The sequence below is a fragment of the Mustelus asterias genome, chromosome 26, assembly GCF_964213995.1.
Source record: "Mustelus asterias chromosome 26, sMusAst1.hap1.1, whole genome shotgun sequence".
Taxonomy (NCBI): domain Eukaryota; kingdom Metazoa; phylum Chordata; class Chondrichthyes; order Carcharhiniformes; family Triakidae; genus Mustelus; species Mustelus asterias.
Window position 1 is genome coordinate 47,301,653 of NC_135826.1, and position 12,619 is coordinate 47,314,271.

Below are 12,619 nucleotides of genomic sequence, written 5' to 3' on the forward strand. Positions count from 1 at the left end.
AGGAGCAGATTTAGGACTGAGTTGAGGAGGAACTTCTTCACACAAAGGGTTGTGAATCCGTGGAATTCCCTGCCCAGTGAAGCATTTGAAGCTACCTCGTTGAATGTTTTTAAGGCAAGGATGGATACATTTTTGAACAGTAAAGGAATTAAGTGTTATGGTGAGTGGGCGGGTCAGTGGAGCTGAGTCCACGAATAGATCAGCCATGATCTTGTTGAATAGTCGCAGAGCAGGCTCGAGGGGCCAGATGGCCTACTCCTGCTCCTAGTTCTTAAGTTCTTTGTCCTGGATGGTTTTGAGCTTCTTGAGTGTTATTGGAGATACACTCATTCAGGCAAGTGGAGAATAGTCCCATCATACTCCTGACGTACCACTCACCACAGAAATTCAACCTCTGGCTTGCTCTGATAGCCACAGTATTTATATGGCTGGTCCAGTTCAGTTTCTGGTCAGTGGTAACCCCCAGGATGATGACAGTGGGAGATTCAGTGATGGTGATACCATTGAATGTCAGGGGAGAAGGTTAGATTCCCCTGTGTTGGAGATGGTCATTGTGTGTCTTTGCTTCTCTGGCAACATACACCGAACAATCGACTTTCAAAGTGTTGTTTAGCCGGCCCCAGCTGGAGCATTGGCCTCAGTGCCTCAACGTCAGGGAGGAGAGAATCATTCACGTTCACCCCTTTCCTGCTTGAAATGCATAGGTGTGGAGTTTGATGAAGGGGTGTGAGGCACCCATAGTTGAAGTGCCTACTCATTCAAAGAAGTTGAGGAGAATAATCGTGACAAAAATGAAACTCCCGCTCTGTCTGCAAAACAGTGAGTGTCTCTTTATGAATGGCAAAAAAAACCCATGATAAATAAAACACTCATTGGGCGTGGTCTTATCTGCCATTCACGCTATGCTCCCACTGCAGCGGGATCGGAGAATTGGGCGGCCAGCCGAATTTCCATTAACTGCGACGGGATGGGAGAATCCCGCTGGTGTGAATGGTGGTAAGATTCCGCCATCGCTTCCATTACACAGTTATCACCTTTCTGGAATTATAAAGTGCTTGAACTGCTGAGAAGGTGCAGCTTTTGTAAACAAATGTGGGAGTCTTTTAGCACCTCGGGAAGACATTTTGTTGAATTTCTTTTCCAAAGCGCCATGAAATGAAGGACTGGCCAATCTGCCTCTGAAATTGAAGGGAAATAAGGGATCGTTGAATGTTGACCAATTTATTGCACGTAACTCTGGTGAAAGTGGCTCACTGCCAAGTGACCCCAAGCGATTGGGGAGCATCCATTTTGTTTGCGTCAAACATCTCTGGCGGGTTTTCAGCACTTAACCCTGGCATTGGCAAACCATGTGGCAAACAAACTCTCCTTTGATCTGTGATGCTCTTAAATTATGAATTAAGCGGCAATCACAAAATATTAGTCAACAGAGCAGCCACCGGCCAATTTATGCTGCTGTTTTTGGGGCCTTGGTGTAAATAGCTCCCTTGTGACAATTAAACAAGTAAATTACTCGGGCTGCTGACACATTATTGGCAGAGTATCGCAGTCCAAACGAGCTGCGGTTCATGATGACAACAGCTAAGTACACAAGGAGCAAAGACTGCCCTTTATTGGAAAGGTTGAGGGATGATTTGATTTGACATTTGTTTTCAGATTCTGAAAGGAATTGACCAGACAGAATAGAGAGAAACCTTTTCTGCTGGCGATGAGGTTTAAGACAAGGCGCCCTTACCTTAACATCAATGCCAGGGCATTCAGGAGAGAGGTTAGGAGACACAAGTGGTAGAAGTGTGGAAAACTCTCCTTTTTTAAATTCATTTTTGGACCATGGGCATCACTGGCTGGCCAGCATTTATTGCCCATTCCTAGTTGCCCGAGGGCAGTTGAGAGTCAACCATATTGCTGTGGCTCTGGAGTCGCATAAAGTTTTAAAGTCTATTTATTAGTGCCACAAGTAGGCTTTCATTAACACTGCAATGAAGTTACTGTGAAAATCCCCTAGTCACCTCACTGGGACGCCTTTCGGGTACACTGAGGTAGAATTTAGCATGGCCAATGCACCTAACCAGCACATCTTTCGGATTGTACGAGGAAACCCACGCAGACACGGGGAGAACGTGCAGACTCTGCACAGACAGTGACCCAAGCCGGGAATCGAATCCGGGTCCCTGGGGCTGTGAGGCAGCAGTGCTAACCACTGTGCCATCGTGCCACCCCCACGTAGGCCAGACCGCGTAAGGACATCAGATTTCCTTCTCTAAAGGACATTAATGAACGAGATGGGTTTTTCCGACAATCAACAATGGTTTAATGGCCATCAGTGGATTCTTAATTCCAGATATTTTTTACTGAATTCAAATTCCACCATCTGCTGTGGCGGGATTCGAACCCAGGTCCCCAGAATATTAGCTGTGTTTCTGGATCAATAATCTAGCGATAATACCACTCAGCCATTACCTCCCTCCTCCTGCAACAAAACATTTGCTGTTCCCTCAATTGATGACATCAAACCTTAGATTGATGGATTTTTGAGGATATTAAGGGATAGGGGTGGGTACATAGAGTTAGGATACAAACCAGCCATGATGTTAAGTGGCAGAACAGGCTCAAAGGGCAGAATGGCCTCAACTCATGTTATGATGTTTCTCTGGGTGAACATATGGTGCTCAGGCAAGGTGAGAGATGCCACTGCAGAAGATCGATCATTTTTGGCAACCGTTGTTAGGATCAAGCACATGTAGCGTGGTGTAGTTAGTGCTGTTAGCGAGGGAGTTCCTGGATTTTGATCCAGCGACAGTGAACGAACAGCGATATATTTCCAAGTCAGGATGGTGTGTGACTTGCAGGGGAACTTGAAGGTGGTTGCATATTGTGGGCAGGTAGACACTCAATCTTCATGGTGATGAAACAGAACCTAACTCTGTCTGTTTCTATAAAATATAGTGATTTCTTATTTTGAAACTGGACTTTGTGGCTGAACTGGACCTTTGACAGGGTTGGCACAGTGGCACAATGGATAGCTCTGCTGCCTCACAGCGCCAGGAGACCAGGGTTCAATTCCGGCCTTGGGTGACTGTCTGTGTGGAGTCTGTACGTTTTCCCTGTGTCTGCATAGGTTTCCTCCAGGGGTTCCGGTTTCCCCCCACAGTCCAAAGATTGGGTGGATTGGCCATCTAAATTGCCCCTCAGTGTCAGGGGGATTAGCAGGATAAACACCCATAGGGTTTACAGGGATAGGACCTGGGTGAGATTGTTGTTGGTGCAGGCTCGGTGGGCCGAATGGCCTCCTTCTGCACTGTAGGGATTCTATGAGAGGCAAACAAGATCCAAGCTGACAAGATAAGGCATTGCCTCCGTCTTGGGCTTGATCCAACTCTTGACCTTAGCCAAAAGGCCCAGCTAAGATATATATACCCCATGCCAGTTTGGTACCTTCCTTTTAACCTTCTCTGTACCCTCTCGAGAGTGCGTCTACGGTGACCAGTACAGCATCCTAATTGTGATCTAACCAAGACTGGATACAGATTCAGCATAACTTTCCTAATATTGTTAAGATTGGAAATGCTGGGGGGGATCGTTTATAATTGGCAATAATTGGATTTAATGCCTCCTGTCGTAGCAACATCTCAAAGTGTTTTGAATAATCAATGGCCTTTTCTGCAGTGTAGCCACTTGCCACCTAGCCAAAATTAACAAGATGTAAATCTACCAGAAAATACCCACCCATCAATGACATTGTTAATGTCCATCTAAACTAGGACAGCCTGATGCACCATTGATTACGCAAAGACTAGATGTTGTGAAACAACAGGCTTTTATTAACAAAGAACTGAAGCACTCCCAAACCGATAGCTAATCCGAACTGAGGCAAAAGGGGCGGAGACCAGCCACCTTTATACCCCGAGGAGGGCGGAGCCCCGGATTGAGGCAGCAGGGGCGTGCCCAGGCATATCACATAAACTATCACATAAACAGACAACTACAGTGGTTCACCACACAGCCTTCAAGAGGGAAGTGATGGCCGAGTGGTATTATCGCTAGACTATTAATCCAGAAACTCAACTAATGTTCTGGAGACCCGGGTTTAAATCCCGCCACGGCATATGGTGGAATTTGAATTCAATAAAAACATATCAGGAATTAAGAATCTACCGATGACCATGAAACCAGTGTCAACCAGTGGAAAAATCCATCTGGTTCACTAATATCCTTTAGGGAAGGAGATCTGCCATCCTTACCCGGTCTGGCCTACATGTGACACCAGAGCCACAGCAATGTGGTTGACTCTCAACTGCCCTCTGAAAGGGCAACTAGGGATGGGCAATAAATGGTGGCCAGTCAGCAACGCCCATGTCCCATAAATTATTTTTAAAAAGAGCAAGAATCAGAAAAAGTCGGAACAATCTTGGCAAAATTTGTGTTGGCTCTTACGGAGAGCTGTGGGATATTGAAAACCCCTTTTGTCCCTGAGAGCAGAGGAGAATTATTAAAATAATATTAATTATTTAGGATAAAAAACTGAAAGAATGGATCCAAATCATTGTGAATTCTGAATGGCCATTCTTTCTTCATAACTCTTATATAAATTATTGAAACTATTGAATGAATATCTGAATAACAAATTAATAATTTTGTTGAGTGAAAAATGCTGCACCAACCCCTCCCCCCCCCCCCCCCCCCCCTCTCCAAAGGAGCTTGTCTTATTCTGGGATAATTCCACAGATGCCATCCAGCTTACCACAGTAGGATTAATGTGTGAACTTGCGCAGTGAGCACCTGGGCATTGCTGTCCTTCCTCTTAGACTAGTACGAGTTGTTGATAGTGACCAAATTTTGGTTTATTCATTCGAGGGATGTGGGCGTCGCTGGCAAGGCCAGGGTTTACTGCCCATCCCCAGTTGCCCCTGAGAAGGAGGTGGTGAGCTGTCTTCTTGAACTGCTGCAGTCCCTGAAGTGTAGGTACGCCCACAGTGCTGTTAGGGAGGGAGTTCCAGGATTTTGCCCCTTCGACAGTGAAGGAACGGCAATATATTTCCAAGTCAGGATGGTGAGTGACTTGGAGGGAAACCTCCAGGTGGTCGTGTTCCCATGTATCTCCTGCTCTTGTCCTTTTAGATGATAATGATTATGGATTGTGTACAAGGAACCTTGGTGAGTTCCTGCAGTACTTCACACACTGCTGCTACTGAGCGTCGGTGGTGGAGGGAGTGGATGTTTGTAGATGTGGTGCCAATTAAGCAGGCTGTTTTGTGTCAAGCTTCTTGAGTGTTGTTGGAGCTGCTCCCATCCAGGCACGTGGGGAGTATTCCATCACACTCCTGACTGTGCCTTGTAGATGGTGGACAGGCTTTGGTGAGTCAGGAGATGAGTTGTTTGCCTCAGGATTTCTAGCCTCTGACATGTTGTTATAGCAGTAAGAAGTTTAACAACACCAGGTTAAAGTCCAACAGGTTTATTTGGTAGCAAAATGTGGCTTTTGCTACCAAATAAACCTGTTGGACTTTAACCTCCACATCATGTTGTTATAGCCACAGTATTTATATATTTATATTTATTCGTTGTCGCTGAACATAGAATCCCTACAATGCAGAAGGAGGCCATTCAGCCCATTGATTCTGCCACGAGGCTCTGAAAGAGCATCATAACCAGGCCCAGCCCTTGCAGCCTTGGGCACGTACCATGGCCAATCCACATGACCTACATGTCTTGGGACACTAAGAGACAATTTAGCATGGCCAATCCACTGAACCTGCACGCCTTTGGCGTGTGGGAGGAAACCAGAGCACCCAGAGGAAACCCACGCAGACACGGGAAGAATGTACAAACTCCACACAGACAGTCACCCAAGACCAGAATTGAACCTGGGTCCATGGCGCTGTGAGGCAGCAGTGCTAACCACTGTGCCACTGTGCCATCCTATATGGCTACTCCAGTTCAGTTTTGGGTCACTGGTAGCCCCTCGGATTTGATAATGGGGATTCAGCGATGGTAATGCGAGTGTGATGGTGTGATTGTTAGGTTCTCTCTTGTTGGAGATGGTCATTGACTGGCACTTGTGTGACACAAATGTTACTTACCAATGGCCAGCCCAAGCCTGGATATTGTCCAGGTCTTGCTGCATATGGACATGGATTGCTCCAGTATCTGAAGAATCTTGAACGGTGCTGAACACTGTGTAATCAACAGTGAGAATCCCCGCTTCTGACCTTACGATGGAGGGAAGGTCATTGATGAAGCAGCTGAAGATGATTGGGCCCAGGACACTACCCTGAGGGACTCCTGCAATGATGTCTTGGAGTTGAGATGACTGACTTCCAACAACAATGACCATCTTCCTTTGTGCTACGTATGAATCCACCAGCAAAGAATTTTCCCCTGCTTCCTAGTTTTGCTAGGGCTCCTTGATGCCACACTCTGTCCAATGCTGCCTTAATGTCAAGGGCAGTCATTCTCACCTCACCTCTGGCATTTAGCTCTTTTTGTCATGTTTGAACCAAGGCTTTAATGAGGTTAGAAGCAGAGTGGCCTTGGTGGAAGCCAAACTGAGCATCAGTGAGCAGGTAATTGCTAAGCAAGTATCGCTTGATAGAACAGTTGATGACCTCTTCCATCACTTGACTGATGATCGAGTAGACTGATTGGGAGGCAATTGGCTGGGTTGGATTTGTCCTGCATTTTGCATACAGAACATATCTGGGCAATTTTCAACATTGTCGGGCAGATGCCAATGTTGTAGTTGTGCTGGAACAGCTTGGCTAGGGGCGCGGCAAGTCCTGGAGCACCAATCTTCAGTATTCGTGCTGGAATATTATCAAGGCCCATTGCCTTTGCAGTATCCAGCGCCTTCTTGATATCACATGGAGTGAATCGAATTAGCTGAAGATTGGCATCTGTGATGCTGGGGACCTCTGGGTACTGGATCCTGGCTGAATCTTCCTCCCCGCATGTCTAGCTGGCTACTGAGACCAGATGTATCACCCGTACTACCTGCCAGCTGAGATCAGTTTACTCAGCACAGGCCAAGAATTGATCCCATGGCTCTGCTGGTCTGTCTCCACTCCTAACCTAGATGATGCGCTGTACAGTTTCAAGGGGTGTATTATAGTGGGGAAAAAAATCTGGAAGACATTATGTTGAGAATTTTTCCAAATAAATAATAAGGATAAAATTGTTTCCCTTGATGGTGAATTCTTGAACCAGGGGACATAAATTCAAGATAAGTGGCAGTAGGTGTAGAGGGGACATGAGGAAGAACTTTATTTTGCAGCGAGTGGTGGTGGAGGCAGAGACCCTAAACTCTTTTAAAACGTACCTGGATCTGCACCATAAGTGCTGTAAGATACAGGGCTATGGGCTGTATGCAGAAAGTGGGATTAGAAGGGCACCTGGGTGTCTTCAGGCTGGCATGGATAGGATGTTTCTTCACCCAGAGGGTGGTGAACATGTGGGATTCACTACCACAGAAAGTAGTTGAGCCCAAAACATTGTCTGATTTCATAAGATCATAAGACATAGGAGCCACTCGGCCCATCGAGTCTGCTCCGCCATTCAATCATGGCTGATATTTCAAGGAGAAATTAGATATAGTTCTTGAGGCTAAAGGGATCAAGGGATGTGGAAGGAAGGAGGGATCAGGATGTTGAATTCGATGATCAGCCATGAAGTAGATGAATGGTGGAGCAGGCACGAAGGGCCGAATGGCCTCCTCCTGCTTCTAGTTTCAATGGGCCAAATGGCTTCCTTCTGTGCTGTAACTTTTCTCTGGTTCTAAGGTACATGCAAAGCCTTTTACAAAACATGCCACTCATGTCTAACATTTTTGCGATCAAGATGGCTCCTGTTATTTTCTAAAGCACTTTTTCCATGCAAAAGGGAGAACCCCAGTCATTCAGCATGTGAGAATCTTGTTCTCCATTCTGCTACTGACCTTTACAAAATGGGACAAGGTGGGAGCTGCTATAGTTGCCTGAAGTCAGCGACTTTGACCTTTTGCTTGCTTTTGAACCACGTTGCATTGAACCCTGGGACAGGTGTCACTTACTTCCTTGATGCTGCTGTCTGCTCATTGGTCAGTGGTCTGTGATCCAACCTTCCTGTTTCTGTTGTGGGCAGCTTTTAAAATGTCCGTCAGCTCTGTCTCTCCTGACTCCTCCTTATTCAACCTCCTCGGCTGCTCACAATAAAGTTTCTACTCCACAAGGATAAGCCTTTTCCAAATCCTATTTACCTTTTTAAGATGTGAGCAATAAGGAGTCAGTCAAACAAGGTTTTTTTGAGTCAAACTAAAAGCAAATTTATTATCCACTAAACCCGTGAAAAATGATAAAAACGCAACATCAAGTCAATGGCCCTCATGCAGTCATTTGGGACAAACAGACATGCACACACACATATGTATGCACACCCACAATACACACACACGCACATGCACACATGCACACACACTGTCCAATGTCAGCAAGAATACCAACTCAGTGTACTGACATTAATCACAACAACAGCATCATGAACAAGTGGTTGCTATGGAACAATTGCGATCTAACAGGGCTGGATAGACTCGACACAGGGAGGATGTTTTCCCTACTTGGGGAATCTAGAACTGGGAGACACACTCTCAGGATATGGGACAGACCATTTAGGACTGTGATGAGGAGAAATGTCTTCACCCGGAGGGTAGTGAACTTGTGGGAATTCTCTACAAGGCTGTGGAGACCAAGTCACTGAATATAGTCAAGAAAAAGCTGTATCATTTTTTTATATTTTAATGGCATCGAGGGGTATGGGAAGAAAGCAGGAATATGGCATTGAAGTCAAGGATCAGCCATGATCATATTGAATGGCAGAGCAGGCTTGAAGGGCCAAATGGCCTACTCCTGCTCCTAGTTTCTATGTTGCTGAGGTAATCCAGTTTAGTTCACAAATGTACATAGAATACCAGGGTCAAATGTGGGCAATTCATTAGGTGCATTGGCCATGCTAAATTGCCCCTTAGTGTCAGGGGGTCTAGCTGGGTTAATACATGAGGTTATGGGGATAGGGCCTGGGTGGGATTGTGGTCGGTGCTGACTTGATGGTTCGAATGGTCTCCTTCTGCTCTGTAGGATTCTATGATTCATCTCCTTAAGTTAAAGATGCCATCGTCCCAGATGACCACAGGCTGCTCTCCCCTCTGAGAGGGAGAGGTGACTGGTGGTGATTTAACCTGAGGGTCACCACACCTCAGGCGAGGGGCAAGGCTGAGAAGGCGGGGCCTTCACGAATACTCTTAGCAGGCACAGGAATTGAACCCATGCTGTTGGCATCACTTTGCATCATGAAGCAACTGTCCAGTCAACTGAGCTAGACTAGCCCCCCAATTCATCTTCCAGCATACTCATGATGGGCCGAGTAGCCTTCCTTTGTGTCCTTAAGTTTCGACGCATTCATCCGTAAACATGAGTGACACAGCACCCTGCTTCAACTACACTCCATGTTACTGAGTGTACTGCAAGAATATCCTCTGACTCTCCGCTATGTTCCATCGCTGGAGGCTTTAACTCCCTGCGGCAGTGCCCGGCATCCTACACCCATCACCTCCGTGGATTTGGAAAAGCAGGGGGTTACCCGCACCAAAAGATTTATGGTGAGGTATTCTCCACGCTAGCCTGGACTCTTCTATCCATCTTTCAAAGACTCACCTGAGTGTGCACACTGTAATCTCATCGAGTGGCAGGACAGATTTGAGGGGCCGAATGGATGACCTTCCCATCCTCCTCTGCTGTCAGGCACGGTGACTTGGGAGATTAAAACTTCCTCCGATTTACACCAGCGGAAAACCTGCGACGCCAAAGCATCTGTGGACTGGCATCAGGCCGGCAGGGCACTGGCCACCTTGGCATGGGGCAGCGCCATGAGAAGGCCCTGTTCTCGGGCACCACGGATGGTAGACTGTCGGGGAACTGCGCCCACTGACTGAGAAGGCTGCCTGCTGTCGTTAGCTTTGCAAGAGTCACTGGCACAGCTGCCAGAGGGACATTTGACACACTGGCACCACGCCAGCAGTGAGTTGTCGAGCCAGCCTACTGCAGAATCAAAAGCTCAAGTGTCCTGAATCCTCCTCTCCTCCAACCACCGCCCCCACACATCATTCTCTGTGTAATACATTTCTAATTACCAGTTTCTGATGACATGCTATCCACTGACAACACCAAGGCTAACAATCAGGATGGTAATTGTGATGTTATTACTGTGCAGTATATAATATTTTGCCTACATTAAAATTACCTATTGAGAAAGCTGCGTGTTTGGTCTTGCTGTGAAAATGCCCTCATGCCACAGTGGGGGAGGGCATGTTGGCATTTGGAGTCCAAGCTGCCGGTAGAAGCTGACAAATAAAGATGATATAATTTTTCACAAACAAATCTCTCATGGAGGCAGCGACTAATGAGGTTGCACACAGCGGAAAGGTCCTTGCTTTAGTCACTCGTTGCTGGAGACATTGAACCGAGGTCTCATCTACTCGATCAGTGAATAACAAAGATCCCCGTGTCGTGACTCACAATTATCCCTCGACTGACACCAGGCACAGTGGCACAGTGATTAGCAATGGCGCCAGGGACCCGGGTTCAATTCCCGGCCTTCCTGAACCACTGCAGTCCCTGTGATGTAGGCACACCCACAATGCTGTTAGAGAGCGATGATGTGGAGATGCCGGCGTTGGACTGGGGTGGGCACAGTAAGAAGTCTCACAACACCAGGTTAAAGTCCAACAGGTTTATTTGGAATCACGAGCTTTCGGAGCGCTGCCCCTTCATCAGGTGAGTGGACTACTCACCTGGCGAAGGAGCAGCGCTCCGTAAGCTCGGGCTTGGGGCTCCGAAAGCTTGTGTGGCTTTTGCTACCAAATAAACCTGTTGGACTTTAACCTGGTGTTGTTAAACTTCTCACCGTGATAGATGGTGGACAGGCTTTAGAGAGTCAAAGGATGAGTTACTCATTACAGAATTCGCAACCTCTGACCTGCTCTTGTGACCACAGTATTTATATGGTTGACTCAACTTCTGTTTCTGACCGATGGTAACCCCCCAGGACGTTATGGTGGGGGAATTCAGAAATGGTAACGCCATTGAATATCAAGGAGGGAAGATTAGATTCTCTCCTGTTTCCTGGTGCTTGTGCGATGTGAATATTACTTGTCACCTATCAGTTCAAGACTGAATGTTGTCCAGGTCTTGCTACGTCTGGATGCAGACTGTTCCATGTATCATAATGCCAATTGGAAATGAACCTTCCACCAGAAGTGCAACAGCATTTTAAATGTTTGTGGAGGGGGAACATTGGGGGAAACAGTTCAATGTTGAGCCAGCATGGAATGGGGGGAGGGAATAGGATCCCACTCATTTACTGCGACCACCAAGTATTGGTGCCTATATCTTCTAGTCAGTGCAGATCCATGACACATTGCTGAGCTGCATTTATTGCCATTTCTCAACTATTTATTATTGTTTGCCACATATTACAAAGAACAAGGAACAGTACAGCACAGGAACAGGCCCGCCGGCCCTCCAAGCCTGCGCTGATCACGTTGTCCTATCTAGACCAACCTCCTGTATCCCTCTATTCCCCTTCTGTTCATGTGTCTATCCAGATAAGTCTTAAATGTCACTAATGTGTCTGCCATTCCAGGCCCCCACCACACTCTGTGTAAAAACCTTCCCCCGCACATCTCCACTGAACCTTTCCCCCTTTACCTTGAACTTGTGCCCCCTTGTAATTGTCATTTCTGCCCTGGGAAAAAGCTTCCAACTGTTCACCCTATCTATACCTCTTAAAATTTTATGAACTTCTATCAGGCTGCCCCTCAGTCTCTGTCTTTCAGGGAGAACAATCCTAGTTTATTCAATCTCTCCTCATAGCTAATACCCTCCATACCAAGCAGCATCCTGGTAAACCTTTCACTCTCTCCAAAGCCTCCACGTCCTTCTGGTAGTGCGGCGACCAGAATTGGACACAATATTCCAAATGTGGCCTCACCAACGTTTTATGCAACTGTAACATAATTTGTCAACTTTTATTGTAAAGGGATTACTATCAACAAATGTAGTTATTAAATTATTACTTTACAATTACCTTGGTATTTGTGGAACTTCAAAGTGCTATCGTTTGGGTAGAATGGGCAGCTCCAACACTGGATGATGAACTCCAGGGCGGCATGGTGGCCCAATGGTTAGCACTGCTGCCTCACAGTGCCAGGGACCTGGGTTCAATTCCGGACTCGGGTAACTGACTGTATGGAGTTCGCACATTCTCCCCATGTCTGCGTGGGTTTCTTCCGGGTGCTCCGGTTTCCTCCCACAGACCAAAGATGTGCGGTTTAGGTTGATTGGCCTTGCTACATTGACCCTCGTGTTAGGGGGACTAGCAGGGTAAATATGTGGGTTTACAGGAATAGGGCCTGGGTGGGATTGTGGTTGGTGAAGACTCGATGGGCCGAATGGCCTCTTTCTGCACTGTAGGAGTTCTATGATTAACTCATCATCAACTGGTGGCACGGTGGCACAGTGGCTAACACTGCCACAGGGACCTGGGTTTGATTCCTGGCTTGGGTCACTGTCTATGTGGAGTTTGCACGTTCTCC

At 46.8% G+C, this 12,619-nt stretch overlaps 1 protein-coding gene and 1 long non-coding RNA gene across 2 annotated transcripts in view; one reads left to right on the forward strand and one right to left on the reverse strand.

Moving 5' to 3' along the window:
* LOC144479681 (uncharacterized) overlaps positions 1-9,975 on the reverse strand; it is a 93,361-nt gene extending 83,386 nt beyond the window's left edge. The window contains exon 1 of the long non-coding RNA XR_013495556.1: positions 9,681-9,975. This is a non-coding gene — a long non-coding RNA (uncharacterized LOC144479681). The remainder of the gene's footprint in view (positions 1-9,680) is intronic.
* The window catches only part of LOC144479678 (CUGBP Elav-like family member 4), a 524,426-nt gene that overhangs the window by 387,034 nt on the left and 124,773 nt on the right, over positions 1-12,619 (forward strand). The window lies entirely within an intron of this gene.